The 23,083-nt window shown below is 36.6% G+C and overlaps 1 long non-coding RNA gene across 1 annotated transcript; it reads right to left on the bottom strand.

Moving 5' to 3' along the window:
- LOC117245498 lies at positions 1-21,996 on the bottom strand. Its single transcript, XR_004500224.1, has 3 exons — positions 21,772-21,996; positions 5,116-5,277; positions 1-619 (listed from the first exon to the last, which is right to left on the bottom strand). It is a non-coding gene; the product is annotated as an uncharacterized LOC117245498 (long non-coding RNA).
- Positions 21,997-23,083: the final 1,087 nt, after the last annotated feature.

Raw genomic sequence — 23,083 nt, 5'->3', positions numbered from 1 at the left:
TTATTTTTAAGATGAGTGGGCCTGCATATTCAAACAGTTGGAAAAAGTACACTTTTACTGCTTGGCAAATGTAAACCACTGGGAAAAAGATCTGTATCACAGATGTGCTGTTGGAAAATGCAGGTAGTAGATACAGACATTTTAGGACATATTTTCTTGTGTTGTTGCATTGTCTTTGGTCTTCTCAGTTTGATTGTTTCCTATTTTTTTTTTTTTCCTGATGACTGTGCTCTTTTTGAGGCACAGAACAAATTCATGACACCTTTGTGACATTTAAAAAGCTAAGGCCCAGAACTGAATTACCTCCAATCTACTAAAGGAATATATCAGAATGAGCAATGTTGGCATGAGATACAGCAGAATGTGCTGTGGCTAAGGGGCAGAGAAGGCATGAACAGAACAGAAATTATGGGGAACGTGCTGCTTCAAAGGAATGTTCCTCTGAAGGTTGCTGCTAATGTGCTATGTTTCAAAGAGTTCACCCTAAAAATGTGTGGTAGAAGGTATCTATTAGACAGCTCTACTGTGACATGAAGTCTTCAGAAATCCTTCAGCAGCAGACATGTGGGTATGTGGTAGAATAAAACAGTTCTGTTGGGTCATCAGTCAACAACAAAACCTGGGGGTGGAGGAAAGAGTGTTAGCTTTAAGTCACTGCAATAAAATACCATGACTTATATGGACCTTCACAGCAACAATACCCAGTTTACAGGCTGCTGTCCTCCTATGCCAGGATGGCAAAAGCAAGGTTTTCATCTTTGTGAAGAAATGAATCTTAAGACCTTTGGGGCTAAGCCAGACCAAAAAGCAGCTTAGCAAGAATCTCTGACCAGCAGAATCTTAGGGATAAAGAGCATAAATACAGCATCTCTCACAGATACTTTCTCTGGCCCATCTAACTTGCCAAATTCCAAATTATCAGAGGCATCCTAAGAGGTTGCTTACAGATCACAGTGTTCAACAGTTGTTGATGAATATATTCTCCATTAGTTTTTCCTCATTCCTTCCTTTATTTTTACTTTTGAGCATCCATGAGACATATGACAAAGATTTTCACAATATCAAGTTCTGTGGGGAAAAAAGTCCCACTTTCAACCTTTTCCTTTCAAATTCACTGCCTGAAAACTACGTTGGCCTATTTGCAAGAAACAGTAATTAATTCTCAGTATCATTCCTGTTAAAAATTATTTTATTTTACTTTTCTTGTTCATTGCTTTTGGCTATTCCTTTTACTCAATCTAACCAGCACAGATTATGTTATTTAAGGTCTGAACAGACCAGATTCCAGTACAGTGAAGAAGGTATCACTGTCATGGTTTAATCTCAGCCACCAGCCAAGCTTGCTCACTCTCCCACCAGTAAGATCAGGGAGAGATTGAATGGACCAGAAAAGAATTCCTGAAATAAGCCACTGAATGGAGAGGTTTTCATGAAATATGAAGGATTATGGCCAGCAGAGCAAGACAGACACTGAAAAGGAATTATGAGGATTAAAACGTTTTTAAAAATTATGCTCTAATGTGTCTACAATAATGTTCCAGTGCACACTTTCAGTTTCTTGGGAAAAAAAGTTCTCTTTTACTGTTTTTAAACCATGAGCAGGTAGTTATTCTCAAATTTTGCCTTGTTCTGGATTATCTGAAATGTCCACACAACATGTGCATATTAGATAGAAAGAAAATTAATTTTTACAATTATTTATTAATTTGAAGTATTTCATAAAGAAAGCTTAAGGAAAACAAGCAAACCAGAGCTGTCTTACAGTTTTTCTATCATCTACTTTCAGTCATATTTCTATTGTTAAAACATAATCTGTTCCTTGCACAGCAGCAAACACTTTTCTGTGCTATCATTTGGGTCAAATCTCATGGGTAGCAACTTGTATCACTGAATACCGTACAAGTATGACTTGACAAGCCATTCCCGGGTGATCTTTATCACATATCAGAACACAAAATGCAATCACACAGACTCTGTGGTGTTCCTGTGTTTAGTTTACAGTCTCCAAGGATGCTGTTTGTTTTCCAGGTGGTGCTGACACAACAGATACCAAGGCAGTAGAACACATTCCAAGAAACTGAAAGCATGTTGTTGCCATGGCACAAAGAGTAAATTTCTTCAGCAAGGAAATGGCTCCTTATGGCATTTTTTAAAGGGTTATAACTGGACAAACAAGCCATTCCCTTTCTGATGTGTAAACAAAATTGCTTATATCATAGGAAAGAAGATAATAATATCTGAGAGTGTGTTTTTTTGTAAACATTAGGTTAGCTAAGATAGCCTCACCATTATAAACAGGAGTATGGCTATGTCATTCCCCTTAATATTAGCAATCACCCCTAAGCACAATCAAAAGAAGTAGAACATATTTTCCTTTTAAGCATATCAACAACACTTAAATTCACCTAGCCACTGTATCTGCATCTAGGAACCCCACAGGAGAATTCTGAGTCTCCAGAATTGTTTGTCTAGAAAGGCAAAGACAAACTTGCTGTGTTTGTATACTCAGATTTGGCACTGACATACATCTCAAAACTATCTCTGCATGGCATAGCTGGAGCAAAATCAAAATAAAATCATGCTGCTAAATTCAATTCTGCAAAATGGCAGGTCCATAGCATCCCAGTCTCAGTAAAATGCATTTACTGCTGCTTATTCTGGAGTGATTATTTTTCTTTTCTTCTTGTTTCTTGTCCTACTTGGCACAAATATTTTCATATTTTTTAAACACAGACTTTGAGTTTGACTTTCAAAGAAACTCAAGTCAGGTCTCTATCATCCTAAAGCAGTATAAAAAGCTAAGATCATTCATTCACTGGTTCCCATTTTAATTTACTGAGTCCAAAAGTGAGATCAATGATAGCATCATCCAAGCATATTCTTTCATCTTTGTTCTTTGTCAATGGGGATAACAAAATACATCTCTCTACACCAAGATGCAAGTCCAGCTGTAAGGAAAGGCACCATTTTCCCAGCCTGGCACTTTGAAGGCTTGTATCCAAGAAATTTTTTGCAAAAATTTAATACTATTAAAATTGACACATTGATTTCTTTACACAGAGCAACTCCTTCAATCAAACATTATCTTTTATCTTCTGAAACCACTGTATGTGTTAGCCATAAATTGATACCTCATTGATTTTGAGTACATTGGCTTCATGCACTACAAAACAAAAATAAAGTACCTGACTGAAAAGGTTCCACCTAACCCCTTCCATCTAGAATGATTACATTATCTTTTTAGATCTCTGCTTTACAACCTTAATCCTTACAGTTCTTTGTGGTTCAATGTTTCTAAACCATGTCACTTAGACTAAAAAATCAGATCTAAAGGGTATGCCAGGTAAAAAGCTTCTACCCCTTCATCACTCTTTGCCTCTCTGTATTTAGCCTTTGAGTACTGAGACAGAAATCATGTTCAACAAGTTGTTTATACAATACCTAGCACAGCGAAACCCTGATTTCACACTGGTAGGTAGGCTTTGCTCTACAACTGCAGTTGCATGTTACTGTTTATACTGTTCATCATTTCATCAAAATCATTATGCTTTTCCTGTGTAGACAAGAGTGGTCTACATTAGCATGTGCTGGGTGAAAACTTAAAGGCTGGTAAAACAAGATTTGTACAATTAAAGAAAAAACAATCATACTCCAATGGAAGGAATATAACTTTCTTCTCATTTCAAAATAGAACACTTCAAGCAGATCACTGGAAATTCATGGTAAAGCCCAACCAATACAGCAAGCATATCATGATGTCTGAATACAGAAGCTTCTAATGCAAATACCTGGCCTCTCAGGAGGTTTTTCAGAGTTTTTCCTCCAATAATCACACACAGAGCTTGTGTGTTTTGTCATCCTATTCTTAAAGGAGGTACACAGCCATAGATGCAATCTCCCAGAATAAGATTTTGGGACACACAAAGATGGAGCACTTTGCTGCAGATCTTTCAGGCAGTTTTTTTTTAATTTAGAGAGAAAGAAGAGGCCGTATTGTCTGTTTTTCTCTAATGTTGAAAGCAGTATTTTTAACATGTATCTGGCCACTTAGCAATGTCATTCTCATGGATTTTGGATGGAACACTTAGTATATTTTGCCAGGCTGGAAAAATCCATGAACTTGAATTTACAACACTATATAACAGCACTGACAGATAGCTACTATTCCTTGGTAATGTAAATCCCATATTCAGCCAAGAGGCAATAACACTATGTGACAAAAAGAAAAAAAAAGAGAGAACAAAATAGGCAATTACTGTGCTCAGGATCACTGCTGGCACCCTGAGCATAAGACACTATCTTTTTCATGAGCTAAGTAAAATGTGGGAGAAAATTTAACACCTAACCTAGGAAGCCAATTGTTTCAGTTTGTCTATATCCCAACATCATTTATAGGAGGCTTTTTAATTTTAAGTTAAATTTAAGTTACATTTTAAATCAAAGTTTCTGCAAATTAAACTCTTAATTTCATTTGAGATGTTCAAGGGGTGAAATTGGTAAAACCTCTGAAAAAATAGTTTTCAACAAAGTAAAGTATTGCATCTTCACTAAAAATACAGTTAGAATAGGAAAAAATGCAATTACAAAACATAGTATGAGCTGTTCTTTCTCATGCTTTAGCAGCATGTGCTAACCTATAATTTTTAAAGTGGCATCTCTTAGTCTGATCTATTTTGAAGGTGTATTCATAATCACACAAAATATTTCAAATATAGGCACCTAAGGTTAAACAGTTAAATAGAAATAGTCACTTTCTGACGAAAAAAGAGGCTGTGGCTGAAAGAAAGTTGCTTGGCCTCTGATCCTGTGGATATAGAATTAAAGAGTAAGAATACATAAAGTAATGTGATTAACTTTCCCAGTCAAATTTAAAAGTATTGGTACATCTTTCCTAGGCTGACAGAGAAAATATCAGGTAGAACCATGTATGCATTAAAAAAAATTAACATTCATCAAAATGTTAGAATCAAATATTTTGGCACAATCTCTTAAAAAATACCAAAATCCAAACAACCAAAAATATAATACGCTGCAGTGTAACCAGAATATAAATTCATCCTGATATATTATCATGCTATAGAATAATAATTGGGAAACAGGTGAAAGAGGTATTACCTGGTGCTCTGGAAAGCAATTTGATAGCAACCACGATCCTTGAAGTGTTATAACAGGTGAGAGATAAACCAAGTCAGATAGACAGTGTTTAAGTGATGGATACTGCTTCTTTCTGCTCACACATACTCCAGCCACAGTGTGTTCCAAATGCTATTGCCCTACCTGAAAACAAATGTTGATGTTAGTTCAGTATCATTTTCTATATCACCTATAGCAACAGCAAACACATCTTGAATACTTAAGCAACAGCCTGATTATTCCCTGGTCAGAGTTTCAGTTGGTAATCTTTGAATGCTGCACAAATGATAGCCTGAAACCCGTGTCTTTTGTACACTTTGCCTTGTACAAATGTTCTCTTTTGCAATATAGTTCAACACTATAGAGAAAATTGTTATTTAAGCTTTTGAAAACATTGTTTACTCAAGATCTTATTCTACACCTCCAAAAGTCATATGATACCTTATGGGTATCACGTGAAACATTGCACAAACATTAGTTAATGAACCTTTATAACATTTACATGCAAAACTGTATTAGATGTATGAAATGTGGGAAAAGGCAAAGATTAAGGCATCAGAGGTACAAATTATTTGAGGGTACAGTGACTAAGAGAAATGCCATATGCCTCTGACCACAGTGGGACAGATTTATTTGCTAAAGTAAGACATCAGGTAAAGGACTTTGCTGTTTCAAGAGTACAGGATTTGCTGAAGGCTCAGAAACAGTGGAAATCCAAGTGAAATTTAGGAGAGTTTAGGAGCAGTTTTAAATCCTACACTCAGGCCTAACAATCTATGCAAATTATGAAATTATGTAACAATGGGCTATATTACTCATTTGGTATTACATGACAGGTATGATAATGTATTACTGAGAATATTACAGAGAATCACTCTAGTTTAGAATATTGTTTCATTTAAGTTGTTGCAGTTACATGCAAGTGGAGGAACAGGCCGTTCCTGGGCATAATATAATGCCTAAAATACACCACACAACATATTCATATTTCAGTGTGTAGATGAACACTTCTTGTCTGAAATAGAAACTGGCTTTGAAGAATAAGATACCAAAGCATATATCCTGGCCAAGTCCTGAGGTATTTTTTTCCTTCTCTTTTCAGTATTCTTTGCAGATTTTTTTCCAGCACCAGAAGAAAATGAAAAATTCAGAGACGTATAAAGTAAATTAAATCTACATTAATTTTTGTAAGAGTTACAAAATTTACAGTGATCTACTATTAAAATAAATACTCATCTCGTAAAATTTTATTTTTGAGTGAAGCAAAAATTCCTCCTTCCCCCACTGTGCATTTGATCTTCTTCAGACCTCTTCCCATATCCTACCTCCACATTTCATTAATAGATCAGTAACAGACTCTTTTAAATGCAGAAATAAAGTAGCCTCTCCCCTGCCTAAGTAAATGACTGCAGAATCTAGGGAACACCATAGCTCTGCATCTGCCCTAAATTTTCTCTCATTTAAAGAGAGGATCTGCTGTTGAGTTGGGATTACGGAAGCCAAGGTGTAAAAGGTGACAATGTCCTAGCAACCTTGTGGCTAGGAAACACAACCAGTAGTCTCAGTTTGCTTGGGGTTTTCATAGTCTGTGTTATCATCCTTAAAATAGCAGAAAAAGTGATATTTCCAGCTTTCATTGAGAATAACTTCATCTCCACTTCTTGTAGTCACATGGGCAGTTCTGAAGAGACTAACACAGCAGTGCCCCAACAACTTGCAAGCCAGATACAAGTAAAATGAGAATCAGAATTTTTTCTTTTAATATAATTTTTTATTTAAAAAAATTATCAATTTATTTATTATATATTTTTTATAGATTTTTTTTTTTTCAGATACTGAATTATGACTTCTAAGAAGCTTGGAGACAGAACTCCTTCCCTGCTATTGGGTATAATGTTTGTTATAAGTAAGAGCATAAATCACAGTATCTGTCCTGTACAGGTAGATGATCAGAAGGGTATTACCTGGTTTTATTCCCCCTTGATAATTTATCAGCAGGTATGCATAACTTTATATAAATAGGGCATGTAAAAACTGTAGTAATATCTTTATCAAGTAACATACAGAAAAACAATCAGAATACTCATAAAATGTCTTCAGAAAAACAGCAATGTGAAATTGTGGTGTATGGAAAATGGGCACAAAGTGACAAAACCCTTGAGATCCCTCTGTGGTTTGTGATCAGAAGCTTGCCTCACCAGTTTATCTGTTGTGCATGATGATGCCAACTACTGCAGTTGTGAAACGTGCCATGGACAGTTTCTACAGAGATCTTTAAAGCAAACAGAAGTGTTTTTAAGCAGTGCCACCCGGAGGTGAAAGAGAGCTTTTCATCCCCCACGACATCAGGGCTCATTTTTTACAACAGCTATAAATATATCATAAATGCAAAAATCTCCTCGTGGTCTGAGTCCTACAACAGAAATGGTCCTGCAGAGAGGTCACCAGTGGGTGAGGGAAGGAGTGCAATGTGCACTGAGACAAGTTCTACCCTCAATTTAAAGTGCAGTTTCATATACTTGAGTCCCACAGCTACACTAAGGGCAGAATCTTATGGTTCATTTTGTTGCCCAAGGAAACAAGCCTCTCTGCTCTGTCATAGGGCTGTGCATTTCTCTTGTGCTACAGGAAAATCAGTACTGAGACCTCTCCTCCTTAAACAGCCTGTCCCAAGGAAGTCACACGAAACAGGCTCCCCAGGTGCCTCAGTGGCCCTTTGTGAACACACCCCAGTTAATTGTTGTCTTTGTTCTGCTGGGCTCCTAAAAATGGACATAGTACTCTAGCTGCAAGCTAGACAAACTCTGCCAGGAGTGATCCTCCATCTGCAGTCAGGAAACTGCAGAACCCCTTAAGGTCCTGCTCCATCTGTTGACAGACTGACCTACAGCGTAATAATATCTGTGACCTAACAAACATGAAGTCTGGAAAGTTCTATCTCCTTGTGTATTACCAAGGGAAAATCTGTGTCCAGAACCTATAGCAACCACCCCATCAAAGCCTGTTTTCAATAAAAACTCCAAGAAGCAGCAATCCCTGTAATGGCACCTGTGCCAAATAGCACAGTCTGGTGGCATGCTTTGTTTCTAGAAATGTCCCTTGTAGCCTCCCTCCATGGACTTACCATGTAGCAAGCACATCTTAAAGTAATCCATACAGGAAGTCATAAGAAAACAAATTAGAAATAGAACATAAATAACTGAAAGGAAAAAAAAGGAATGAAATGTTCTATACTGTCAGAAAACAAATTACTCCTTCCCATTACCTTCTCTGTTGATGCAAAGAGGTAAATGTCAACAGAATGTGAAGGGGAAAAAACAGGAATGAAAGTAAAATAAAGACAGAATGAAAATATACAATTTGGTGTTAAGGTAAAAGAGGAGTTATTTGACAGTGTACTGATGCACCAAATCAATATACTCTGCCAAGAGACAACTCCTACTTAGCCACAGAAGAAACAAGAGCTGTTCAGTGTAAAATTCACTTAATTAGAGAGGGCATAAACCCCAAGTACTCTGTTGGCACAAAGAACTGAGTTCAAAATCTGAACCAAGAATAAATGGACAAATGACACAAATACTTTTTTGTCAGACTTCCACTGAAATTCCATTAATGTAGAGAACATTCCTGTTTCAATAAACCAAATTAACAAAGCTATCCTTTCAGCTTCCTTTCTGTGAATTTCTATCTATGCCTTATAAAAGGTATTCTTAAAGTATTAATGCCTGCTGACTCAAATTAGAGTCAACTGATATTAGAAAAAAACACTAGATTTGTATTCATTAATTTCAACTGAAGAGAAGATTTTCAAGCACAGTTGCACCAGTTTAACTGTTAAAAATTTGAGGATATACATAAATGAAGTTTCTCATCCCCCTGCTAGACTTTATCCCCCAAGCATTTCCCACTTAGCAATTGATGTAGAAAACATCCTGTTTATACCCTGAATTTTAGTAAATAGTGTATGAAGTCATACCTGCTTGCAGGAGTGAACTATGAAATGGCAGAAGATTAAAAAAATTCAGTGGCACTTTTAACACCTTCCAAATTATCTCTTACAATTGGGATGCAAGTCTCATACAGCAGCTGTTTTCCTCCAGAAAAAACTTGTGTTTTTAGCAAAAATGCAGTGAACTGCTCTGTGTTTTTCCATATTCCAAAACTGCCAGATGGTTTTGAATTTTCCCCACATCTTTTTAACAGGGTCTCTACTGAAATGAAACTCAAAAAATATCAAGAATCAAGTAGTGCCAAGCCATTCAATGCTGGAGCTTTGATGGCACTAAGAGGGTTCCCTGGCCCTGACCAGCATCATCCAGGACCCACGCTCTGCCCAGGTCTCAGAACCCCATGTCAGCTCCTGGGGAGGTCAGACCCTGTCCCAGTCAGGCTGCAGCAGGGCTGGTCTCCATCCCCTGGGAGGTGCCAGGGGCTGCCTGGGGACACTGTGCAGCCCCAGAGGTCAGGGCCTCAGAAAGCCACCTGCCTGTCTCACACCCTGACATTCATAATTGGATAATCTGTTCAATCTGCTGAGATAGCTACGGCACTGTTCTGCTACATAAAATCAGTGAATGGCAGAATAGCCTCAGTTGTGCAATTCCTGTGAAAGACAACACAGAAGTACTCAAGCACAGTGACACTATTGCCTGTCAGACACTACATCTCAAATCTACTACAAATATTTCAAATGTGAGAAAGATGAAGGCAGAGGAACATGAGAAGCAAGGCTATTTGATTACAATTATGGTTAATCTTAACATACACCCTGTTAAACTGTGCAGTTGTTGGTTTTTGGGAGTTTTTTTTGTTTATTAGAAGGTTTTCTGGCTCACTCACTAGTGTAGGCAGCTATACAGGACAGACTGTTTCTACAGTCCTGTAAAAGTACTCAACCAAAAATAAATGTGTTGATTATGCTCTGAAGGTTCTGCTACACCACAATGAAAGTATAAAGAAGACAAAAATTAAGACAGGCCCATACGGTACAAACTTCTAGAACAGGGAATAAAATCTGTTTCTAAAAGAGAATTACACACAAACCAAAAATTCTTAGATTCATGATTTCAAGTTGCATAAAACCAGACATGTTTTATACATCTCTAGAACAAAGCCTGTGGCACTAAAAAGTTAAATATAGATTTATAAAAGCTTTAAAATTAATATTAGCATTGCCCCTACAATAGGCTGCATTTCTGTGCTCTTCGTAATAAAGATCTTACATATCACCTTCTTTTTTGAGTAAGTAGTAGGATCAATAAGATGCCATACAAACTTCCAGTTACAGGCATCTGTCCAGCAGCAAAACAACAATAAGCAACACACAGTGAAACAATGAATCCCAAATACTCCTTTTCTTTCTCCTTATTAAGGATATACTGATGATATAAGCAGCAGAATGTACAGGAGTAGTTGAAGAACAACTAAGAGAGAATGCAAAATACTGAACTCACATGAACCTGCTGTCAAACACTCTGCTGCTCCCTAAGTTAGGGCTTTTGTGTCCTCTCACATCAATTTTTAAAACAGGTCAAATAGTCTGGAAGACTCTAAACTCCATCAGGATACTTGACTTGGCGCCACAATGAAACACAGTGCTTAAAACAACACAGAATTCCTCTGTTGATGACACTCTTCAATCTAACCAGTGGCAGGAGCATAGAGCAGGCACAGAGGAAGCATTTGACTTAATTATTGGGGGAAAGAGTTTACTGTATTACCAGTGTCTTAAGAGAGGACATCCCTGTTGTCAGGATAAGTGCTTCTACTTCATAAATTATTCTTTGCTTCAGAGAAAATATGTAGCTGGACATAAATGCTGATCTGAATGCTTTCTTCTTCTTCCTTTGCTGAAATGTGTATCACAGCTATCAATCACACATCCCTAAAGCTTTGTGCCAAGGCAAGCAAAGGAAAAAAATATGTTCTGACTCTAGAATCTTACCAAGTGATTTCCTGGAACAAGACTAGGTTTATTCATCTAAGAAAGGGCAGTGCTGGGATCCCAGCTCACTATCACTGAAGAAAAATATTTTTTTTAAAATACAAATCATCTTTCACAGCTGTAGCTAAGTCCACAGAACTTCCACAAACAAATACCAGAAAGGTTTTAGCGTTTGCCTGAACAGCATTGCTCACCTTACAGATAAATTCATCTGTGATAAGTTAAATGAAATGGCTAAGAGTTTCACAATATTTGTTATTGAAAGAAAAGCATACCTATCACTTCACTACAATTATCTGCAATTAGGTTGCACTCTGTATACAAACATTATAAATCATGTAACACACACTTAAATTGCTTTAATAAGATGCAGCAAGCAGAAAGTTTCATCAACTAATGCCTTTCACTAGGCCTTAAATTCTTGTTCTTAGCAACAAAACTAGCACAGGCACTGTCCTAATCCCTTGTGAGCCATTCTCCTTCTGCCTTCTTGTGTTCTCAGTCTCACAGCTGTGAGACCCAAGTAGCAGAGGGGCTGACCAGGCACGTCTTGCTCAGCTATAGAATATCATCATATTGTCAACAGAGACTAACCAAGAACTAGCTTTTCAAGTAAAACAAGCTTAAAATACGAGCTTAAAATAGACAATAATTCACCTGAAGAAAGAATATTATGTATCTATCACAGCATTTACATAATGAATTGTAATAAGTGTTAGAAGTATCTCTCTAGTAGTCTAGTCCCAACATGCTTCTTTTCCTATTACACAGTTTCAGCATTTTTGCAACCCCAGGACACCAGATTCTAAATGACCAAAATATTAAATTTTTGGTGAGCAGACAATAGCATAAAAATGGTAAAAAAAAAAAACACTGAAGAGTTAGATCACACTTTGTACAACACAAAAAAAAAAAAAAAAAAAAAAAAGAAAACAAAATAAAAAGAAATAAAAAGCCAATCTTGCAGCCATGACATTCAGTAGGGTGACATTCATGACATTCATCTTCCATCTGAATTTCCTTAGGAGTAAGGGCTGCATAACTTTGATAAAAACAGTGAGGTTTGGCAAACAACTATATAAATTTCCTTGAGCAATGACTGAATTTCACACCCTACCCTTTGCCAGATTCCTACAATTTCTGCCAAACTCATCAGTATAACAGAAGACATCATCTTTGTCTCCCCCTTTGTCTAAAAGGGCCTCTCAAAACACTCAACATGTCATTGTTACTCCAAATCCTGTTCTTCTGTAGCTTTTGTTCATCCACTTGAAATCAGCACAACCATCCTCATTCCCCAAATAATCCACTCTGCCAGATGAAAACAATGCTGCTGTCTCTAACTCTTAATTCTAAGTCACTGAGTCATATATATTGAAATACTGAAAAACACTGAGATCTGAAACCCAAGATCACAACTTTTAGCATATTTCAGGCACCCAAAAGTATATCTATATTATTAGTTCTGTTAAATCCATTAGCTCTTGGTTCACATTCCAGCTTTCTGCACAACACCAAGACCTTGCCTCATCTATAAAACATAACTTTTCAATTTTTCCTTTAGTTCATACCAATCACGTAAAGATGTTTAACAGTTTCATAGCCAAAAACATCACTACAGAACTTATTTCATCTCTTTATAAATTCCTTCACCTTAATACATACAATGTATATTGCATATTATTTAAAGTAACCCTTAGATACTTTATACAAATTTCTTCACACAGCTAATTTCTTCTTAAAAGCAACTTTAAACATCTCTTTCTGCCTTTATCAGATACCTCTAGGCACATTCTAGAGCATTTCTAGAATCAACAAAGATTGATTGTTGATCAACAGATCAACACAACACAACAGGTTGGATAATATTCACAGGTTCAGAAGCAGTACATTCTCTGCTCAGTTGCACATCAGTCACAGTGAGTCCTGTGGCCTCCCCTACATTCCCTGGACAGAGATATCTCCAATGTTTTCAAATGTATTTTCCTTGATCAGAAAATATGATAAATAAGAATAGTACTGTCCCACTGAACATCAGGAAAGTCTTTCTAAATCTGCCAACTGCACGTGCTTTGGGGAAGTGTATTCCATGAATTCAAGAAGAGTTACATTCTACAGCTGTGATGACACTACAAATATAGAACAAAACCCAGCAGGCCCTGCACAGCTATTTATAGTCCCGGGATTTACCCTAGTGGCATCTCCTGGATTCAGCTACTGAATTTAGGTTTACAACTTTTGGTGCAGAGATTGCCTTTCTTTTAACTCTACCATTATATCTCCTTGACTTACACAGAGATTAAAAAAAAAAAAAATAACTGAAAACTGTCTATTCAATAGCATCTCCTTGCCCCAATGGCTTAAAACTCCTGTATCCTCTTTAAAATGTTTATATATAGCCTGGTTGCTGAGCTATACACACTGCAGCAAGTCTTCCACCTGCTGGACAAAAGGCAGCACTAAGCTTCCTTAACAGGAAACAGATGCAACAAATATCTGAGAGCAACACAATGACAGAAGAGGAAAAAAAAAACAAAACAAAAAAACCAACCACAAAAAAACCCCACCACACAAAAAAGCATCATCAGGGTGCCCTTGTTCTTGTCTAAGTGCAGTAAGTAGCAGTAAATTTATAGTTAAAAGTAAGTAAATAAAGTAAGTTAGTTAAAGTAAGTAAATAAAGGTGAAAATGCAGCCATCTGAATAAGGGGATACAGAGGTCAAGCATCTGTGGCCAAGGAGGAGTTGTTCTACTTTCCCAGTGCTCCTCTTTTTACAAACTGTTTCTACAAGGTCTCGTAATTTAATTTGTGCTTTTACAAAGGACCAGCATTACTTGAAATGGAAATATTACAGATCTGCCTTTTGGGCTGTTCTGGGTTGGTAGGTGCCCTAATCAAGCAAGTAGAGAAATTTCCCTCTTTGTGTTTTTTGCCTCCCTCAGGTGGCTGGCTAAATCAGAGCATCATGTATTCTGTGATGCTAAACCAGCTGGGCAATTGCCAGATTCCCATGCCCTGGAGCGGATTCAGACAGGCTGCCAGACAAAGCGTTTAGGCTTTTCACTCCAGGATCCGTGTTCCCTGCGCTCCCAGGGAGAGGAGCCATGGTGCTGTGCCCCAGGGTGGGGAAGGGGGAGATGATGCTTCCTGCACAACCTGCATCTCAATCAGACATGGAAAAAGCTTTCAGCAGCATGCAGCTCTGTATCAAACTACAGGGTGTTATCTACTCATTCAAAAAAACTGAACATGGCCTTAACTAAAGTTCACCCAGAGCTTTCAAAGCTGAACTACTTTTTTTATTATGTAACTTGTTTTGAGACCCCTAGCAGCATTTTTCCCTGAGGTATTGCCTAAACCTTGAGCCAATCAAGGATGCAAAAGGAGAGGCTGCAGGTCTCCTTTGGTGTTATCCGCTCTCCTCTAAAAGGCACACTTCATCAAGAGGAGGGACAGCTGTAAAATTACAACCAAAGTCAGGAAAAGACTGGTTACAGAGCCTTGTGGGATCATTCCAAAATCTTAAATGGGATTAGCAGACATTACCAATAATGAAAGCTGAGCCAATAAAATGAGCTTTATCATTTGAAGATCTTGGTAACAAGAGTTCTACCTTTTTTTTCTTTTTTTTTTTTGCATAGAAAATTAAACTCATTACACTGCCCTTAATGGTCACAAGCATGAACAGGTCTCAGTGTTTCAAAATTTATCTTCAGAAGTTAAAGACCAAACAAAAGGTGCAGAAGAAGAGACCTCATAATTTATGTTGCCAAAGACACCACAAAAGAGCCCTCCCCATCCATCTGTACACATGTGCAAACAAAAGCATATAGAGATTCATATCTGTATCAGCCACGTTTAAGGGTCAATGTCACAAAGTTAAACATAGTTTAGTGATAATATTTGCAAGAAATTATTTTTTAAAGCATAGTGATATGTAAATGTGACACTTCCTCAAGAACCCACAATCTGAGAGAAAAATAATTTCAAAAGCAAATAATTTTACACAGAATAAAACTAATTACAACCATAAAAAATCATAAAAAGCACAAAAGAATCATAAAAGAAATGTGATGAGAAAAGACAATCATTTTTAACTAAACTAAGAATAAAGACAATGCAATGGTGTTATAATAAATTTTCTGTGATAATTTGGCACAGAAGAAATATACAATGAATAGCTCACTAGCCTGTTTCATGCATTGTAAATTAGATGTAGTCATCCATAAGGCTGATGAAATTCTAAATTTTTCAGAAATATTTAAGGAGGTTTCTATATAAAGCTTTAAATTTGGATATTATTTGTTCAATCAGGTTGGAACCATGAGTTGGAAAAGCAAGTGGCAGAGGAATACTTCACAATTTTCAGGCCAGAGGATGCCACAAAATACTCAGACTTAAAGAATGTCAGTCTGTGTCTTTAATAGCAAATATTACTGATATATTTTCAATGTTATATTTTCAACTTTTAAAAAATTCTGGATAAAATAAAACAGAGCCAGCAGCAGTACTAAGTGAATAAGAAGGCTAAGAACAGCGATTACATACAAATTTATGTGTGTTTACGTTAGATCATGGGAACTGGTTTGATAGCTTTTTTGATGTCATTACAAGTCCAGATGATAGTAACAAACAGGGTCAGTGCAGCGTGTTCAGATCCCCAGATTGAGGCAGTTTGATACTTGCTCCAGCCGTGCTTTCACCACTCTTACTGTGATGGCAGCCAAAGCCAGGCTGGCTGCATCACTCCCATCCAAAAGCACTGGCATGTGTGCATGTGTGGCATGTGGCATGCAGGGTGTGCTGAGCCCTGGACTAGCATAACCACAAGGCATCAGGACATAAACGGTGTTTTTCATGGGAGTCTGTAGGATCAGTGATTATCACCTCCAACCTAATGCCTCTGGAAGAAATAAAAGTCACTAGAGAAGATGTTAAGACTGGTAAAAAGGCAACTAACAGAAAGGGCAGAGTCCACTGATACAGAGCAATCAAGATCACATGGCAACATGGACACAAGCAACCCCAACTCCTTTTAAGATAAGCAAATTAAAGTCATGCATAGGAACAAAGACAATGACTTCTGCTCTGGTGATCAGAAGCACCGAAAAGAGTTGTCAAATCAACGTGGATTTCTAGTGAATTTTGTGCCCAGAGGGGCTACTGTGATTCTGAGATGCTTAAAATGAAGACTACTAAACAGGAGCAGAAAACAAGAGCACAATAGTTCCTCTAACTCTGTGTTTGGCAATGCTGCATATTCCTTTTGTTGTATTTTTTTTTTTTTTAAGCATAACCTGTTTTCAAGCTAATACGTTAAAAAGAAAATCTTCTTTAAAAGATCAACTACAATTACATCAAAAATGTGTACAGGGATGATTTAGAGCTTTGATGGTGCAGGATTCAGAGACTTGATATTTTCAGCTTAACAGAGAAAAGTTGAAGCAATGATTTGATCATTTTCTTTAAGAACCTGGATGGAGAACAGTGGCACTACAACATTTTTCAAGCTAATAACAAAGATGCAGTAAGACCCAAAGGCTGAAAGCTGAAGCAAAATATTCAGAAGATAAATATTAACAATGACAGTACTTACCTGTTGGTTAAACCATTTTTTTCCTAATATTGAAGAATAAATACCTAAGACTCACAGATTATTAATATATTGGGGTGTTTTAATTGATGCATTTTCATAATATATTGTATCATGAATTATTCAATTGTAAATTACCTTAATTTTCACTGCAGGACAGTTTTTAAATGACACATAAACTATCAGATTGTATTAGATCTAATTATGAATTACATAAGGTTATCTTATTTTATTAAAATAGACACAAGGTAATAATATTGTAAAAATAAATGTCTTCAAGATGCAAATGCCTAGATAAGCTTTATGTCAAGGTGCAGTTCAATTTTTGACCAAAGACTACTAACAGTGTAAGATGATTGTTTTTGCATAGACTTCCAAAAAAACAACCCTCAACTATAGATGAGATCTGGAAAATAATATTTCCAAGGGACAAATCTTAACAATGGAAGGTAAAAATGTCTTTAAAATAAAATTCTTGGAAAAGCTTACAAGTTCTGCAGTATGACTTGGGGGAAAGGAAATGTACTGGGAAGGTAAAGGGTAGTTTAAGCAAATAAATATCCTGATTTACACACCTTAGTTATATAAAACTCTCAATATTTCATTTGCAGAGAGAAAATTAAATATTAAAAATATTATCATATCTCTTCATGTATGAATATGTGTGCATTGAATACACTAAAATGGTATTTACTGGCAATGATTTGCATCACTTTGTAAATTCTAAATTAAAGCCAAAACAAAAAAAAAAAAAAAAGGTTAAAATTAAAATATCATTCCTGTCCTCAAAGATCAATTGTTTGGCCTTTTTTAAACTTCCTGTTTTGCTCTATAGGAACTCTTCTTTATCACACTTGATTCACAGAACATGCTATTATTGTTTTGCTTTGCTTTACTCCCCATCAGCAAAAAAACTACTGCACCTGAACAGGACTCTAAACCCCTTTTCCATGCATGTTTTTCTCACAGAATTAACTGACATCAGTAGATTGTTTGCTTTTAACCCTGACATCCCCCCTCCAAACTATTTTTGAAACAAATTTTATTTTAGGATGTCCTGACTCTGATACTAAATTGGAAACCCTGGTGTGAATTTTATAGAACACTATTTCCTTTAATAGAGGATGTTCACAGCTAATCTGTCATCTAAAGGGCAGACAGAGGCCAGAAGGTTAGGAAACCAAGACAGGTGGCCCAGCAGCAGCCTGAAATCTAAACTTTTTTGGCATTTTGTGTTTAGTCATATTAGAAGGAATCAGTTTTATCACTGTTCCATGTTTATTAACACTAAAAAAAACCTCAGCTTTGTAACAGAGTAGGCAAACATTGAGCAGAAGAACTTCCTTGCAGAAAATTCTTCCACCTGGGTTAAGATGGATAGCAAATACCCTGTTTCCCACAGATCTTTTCCCAAGAAGTTATGCCAGGAAATGAAGAATCTGGGTTTGTTCAGGCTTCCCCTCAGCCCTGCAAACACATACTTGTGTTTCTATGTTTGCAACATGCTTTCAAAAAAACATATTTACCTCATCAGCAAGTGATGCCAATCCCTCCTCATTCTATTATTATTAATAATGTAACTGAATTAAATTATTGTTCTATTCAGTACCACTTTTCAATCACTAAAAACTACTAGTTTTGTACTTGCCATCTAAACCAGTGTAAGCACACAGCCTGGCCATGTTGTCACCAAAGCAGCCACAAACTGAAGGTTTTTGAAACTCCTCCCTTTCCGAAGCACATCAGCAGTCTCCAGGAGGGCCACACATGTTTTTCCACAGCTCTTACATCCTGCTAAGACCAAGAGATTCTGCAGACAAAGCATGGTTTGTCCTTGTGCAGACAAGACAAGTTGGAGAAGCAGGAGCTAGTTCTGTAGAACTGACCATGCATGGAGGACAGCAGCAGAGAGAAATGGGTTACATTGAAGCACATAGAGCTACTGTGCCAAGATTGCACTTAGCTCCATGAGCTGGTGCATTTAGGCAGTAATCAGGAAACAGGATTTCTACTTTGACCCCAGGTGCAATGTAAGTATCACCCAAATTATGCAGCAAAAATATTCTTGCTCCCAAGAAAACATATGTAGAGCAGTAGCAAATTCTACTTTGGACTTAAAATGCTACATGTATATCAGCTCAACACTCGCAAATCTACATCACCCATGGCATCAAACACCAGCTCAAAGAGAAGGTGGGGTTTCCCACAAACCATCAAATACACTGCAACAGCACTTTAGCTTTCACATCTCTATCACATCAGCCTTCCATTATGTTGAGGGTTTTTATTTGGGCACACAATCTGACTTTGAAGGCATCAGATAGCAAGTCCAATTTGACTTTGCAGACCCCAGCTAGAAAGTCTGCAGAAAAGTTCCTCCTGAAGGTCGTCAATTGCAGAAAAGCAACAGATACAAACTTGTTCAACAAATGTCCTGAAATCAAATGCAGAGATATTGCTAAAGATACAAGGCAGAGTAATTAACCCACTGAAAAAAAATCCAATATTGAACAAAAGTAACAAGTTACTTTTGTAACTTGTAACAAAACTTTGGAACAGAAAAGTTACTGTTTTCATGTTAAAGGCAGACATCAATCTAGTATTTGGGGAATGGGCTTGCAAAACATAGAAAGAATACAGAAATGTCTGTGTTTATGTGTATGTCTGCAAATGGGATGGAAGTAACTGTTAATAAAAATAATTGCCATGACACAAAATAACTATTCATCTGTATTACATTGTTTCCATTTATTATCTACCATGTATAAACTATTTTACTAAAAAGGATACACACTGCAGACAACGCATAGAAACAAAAGATAGGATGTACATTTGGAGAAAATTCCTGACTTTCTGTTCCTTACAATTTCTCTGTCTTCCCAGACACGTGAGATAAACATAGCTAGACTGACTTCAGCATTTTATGGTTTATAGCCCTCAGTCCCAAAATCTGACAAAACCTGCATGCACAGAGATATCAAGAATGAAAGAAAAGAAATGGTTTTCCCCACTGCATTTTTCTACACTATCCCACTTGTTAACAGTTTCTCACAGAAGTATATTCTGTTTGTAGATGTATTCTTTCTAAGTTGGACTTCTACAAGTGACACCAAATGAAATAATTTGTGCATCTATCAACAAATGCTGGAACTTTCAAAAGCGTATCTTCCTAATAGTTTTTCAACACTTCTGATTTTAACTTGAGAGGTCTTTAAATACAAGAATAGGATGTCAGACAAATGGAAGACAAGTTTTATAAACTTGAGAACCATGATACTTGATCCATAAATGCCAAACTAATAGGCTTCTTGATTCTCTCTCCTCCCAGTGGCTCTATACTCATTTTCTGCACAAAATTTTTCATCTCTTTCTTAAGGTAGAAATAACAGTTCTACTAATTAAAAGGTTCTTCTAATTCAAAGCTTCTACAGTGACTACAGATTTTTCTATTTGTTGAATTCAGGGCATGCCATTTTACGTTATCTTAAAACATGTTTTTACGCCAGTTAAATATGATTTGCCAGCAATTTTGGCAAATTTACCTTTATTTTGGTTTAGCATGTACTTTGTTAATTAGAGTTGTCCCTAATGCAATCTTACCAAGTATTTTAGCTCTGGAGTTTGCAGGCCCCTAAGCTATCATCAGTTTCACAAGTTTCTTAATTTACACCTGCTGAGATAGGATCAGCAGACTTGGGTTTGTTTAAATGAAAATTTCTGTTTGGATTACAGAGGGAGGCTGCCTACCCATGTGCATCCACTTCAGGATAAACAGCCACCATAGGTGGCCACTGTCCATGTGAAAAACATTACAGAAAGTTGGCTGTACAGTAAAAGAAAATAAATGAAGGTACACTACAAGACAAGCATTTACATTTACTGTATTTCAAACAATACAACACTGATTTTGTTAAATTCGGCATTACACTTCCAGAAGCATTATAAATGTCAAGATACTGCAGTGATGTGTATGAGAGAACAGTTACACACAGACCAAAGCTTTCAAAACTGACTAGCAGATGTTAGCCTATCAATTTAATGTCTTATTTTCAAGAGTCCAAGTGTTCAGTTTTTGAGAAACACAAATCAAACAAAACCATTTCCACACATATATGACATAAAGGCATGTTAGAGTATTTTAAAATTAATAGGAAATTCATTTTCAGGTTTGTTATTAATAATCTTTACCCCAAATGTTGGTTTTCAGTGAATCTTTTTAATAGAAAGAATCAAGAACTGTTATTCATTAATTATGAAAATATTTTAAAATTAATTTCCAGAAAATACCTTAATGCTGTTTCTAAAGAAAGAATAAAACAATAAAAATAAATCAGAATATAGCTTTGTTTTACAAATTAAAGAACCAGTCAAGTATTATAAAGTCAAATTTACAACTAAAGAAATTAGCATTAAATAAAACTTTACATAATATTATCACCTTTTTTTGCAAATGCATTTATGATAAAAACAACTAATTTAATCCAGTTTAAAGTGTTTGGATTAATCTAAAGAAAATGTACTCCTTATTTACATTACCTGAAGACTTAAATGCTTAATCATGACTGGCTGTGTTAGAGACTTGTTTATATTGGGGTTTTTATCCTAATATGATTAAACTACCATGTTTGATTTAGAGATTTTCTCCCTACTGCAATATATTTAAATAAATTTGGCAACTAGGGGCATAACATGATAACCTGGCCCTGTAAAAGGTTAAAGTCAACACTTACAAAGCTTTTAGTTGTGAAAACAACCAGTAAATCTTGAGGCAAGCCAACAACATTTTCTTCTACTTTCTCACCAATTAAGTGAGATCCTGTTTCCTAGTCTGAGGTGCATGCAGGTTATCAGGTGTGTGTGTGCCTTTAGGATTAGTCATGTTCATGGCAATAAAATTAGCAGGAGGAACTGGGAAGAGTTTACACAGTCCAAGTCCAGCTTTTCCATGTTCCATCTCTCATGTCACAAAATACTACACAGTCGTTTCATTTCCACTGATTGCTGCCTGGACATTCACTACAGGAATAATTATGAATCATGTGTAGAGTGTATCACAGAAGGCCATTGTCTTTGGCTCTAATGGATATTAAATTACTTACCATAAGTCATCTCTGCTTCTCAGTCTCTTCAGAAGGCATGACTGTAGAAAAATTCAGATACATGAGGATTGAGTCAAGAGAAACATCAACAATGAGCAGACTTTATCAGCAGTGGAAAATAGCTCTAGGGCTATGATATATTTTTTTGCAATTCAATTACTATTTCTCTCTAAAAAGAACCTCTCCAGCAGTGATCTTGTACTTAGCACTGCTGTGGCCACACCTCAAATGCTGCACTCAGTTTTAGGCCCCTCACTACTACAAAGATATCGAGGTGCTGGAACATATCCAGGGAAGGGAAACAGAGCTGGTGCAGGGCCCAGAGCAGGAGTTCCATGAGGATCAGCTGAGGGAACTGGGGTTGTTTCATCTGGAGAAAAGGAGGCTCAGGTGGGTCCTTATCACTCTACAACCACCTGAAAAGAGATTGTAGAGACATGGGGTTCAATCTCCTCTCCCAGGTAACAAGTGATAGAATGAGAGGAGATGGCCTCAAGTTATGCCAGGGGAAGTTTAGATTGGATATTAAGAAAAATCTCTTCACAGAAGGCATTGCCAAGACTTGGAACAGGCTGTCCAGGGGTTCACTACCCCTGGAGGCATTTAAAGGATGTGCAGTTGTGGCACTCAGGGACATGGTTTAGTGGTAGGCTTGGCAGTGCCAGGTTAGCAGCTGGACTCAATAAATAAAGTATTTTCCAACCTAAATGTTTCTACAATTCTAAGACCATGCCCTTCTCTGTTCAACAGAGAGAACTTTGCTAATAAGGAGCTCTCTACAGGAGACTGTCAGCAAACAGAGGTATCAAGTACTTTATTTAATAGGCACTAAATTGTGAAAAATACTTATCCATTCATTTTTCCAGGTAAGGTGCAGTGAGAAAAAAAAAATGAAAGGTGATATTTTTTTAATATTTCTATTTACATATATACATATTTCTTTCCACTGTAATGTCTGCAGAAAAATATAGTCCTGTGATACTTAGTTTTGCTCACTATGTGCTTCCAAAAATCATAACTTCTCTTAAATAGGAGTAAACTGAGTATTATTCTTCCTTTACTCAAATCTCTGACTTTCATTATGGCTGGTCTCTTCATTGCAATCTCTTGCTGTGTTAGGGGGATTTTATACTTTACTTAATTATACAATATCCAGCTTGGGGATCTTTTCTGGTCATCCTCTTCCATGACACAGATGATAATCTTAAAACAATGTCATGTTATATGATTAAAAATATAAGATTCAAACCACTTTTTTACTGACAATTTCCCACTTGCTCTTTGAGATCATATATAAATTCAGTGTCTGATC

The sequence above is a fragment of the Parus major genome, chromosome 2, assembly GCF_001522545.3.
Source record: "Parus major isolate Abel chromosome 2, Parus_major1.1, whole genome shotgun sequence".
Classification (NCBI taxonomy): domain Eukaryota; kingdom Metazoa; phylum Chordata; class Aves; order Passeriformes; family Paridae; genus Parus; species Parus major.
The sequence above is the reverse complement of the archived record's forward strand: the minus strand, read 5'-3'. Positions and strand labels throughout refer to the sequence as shown.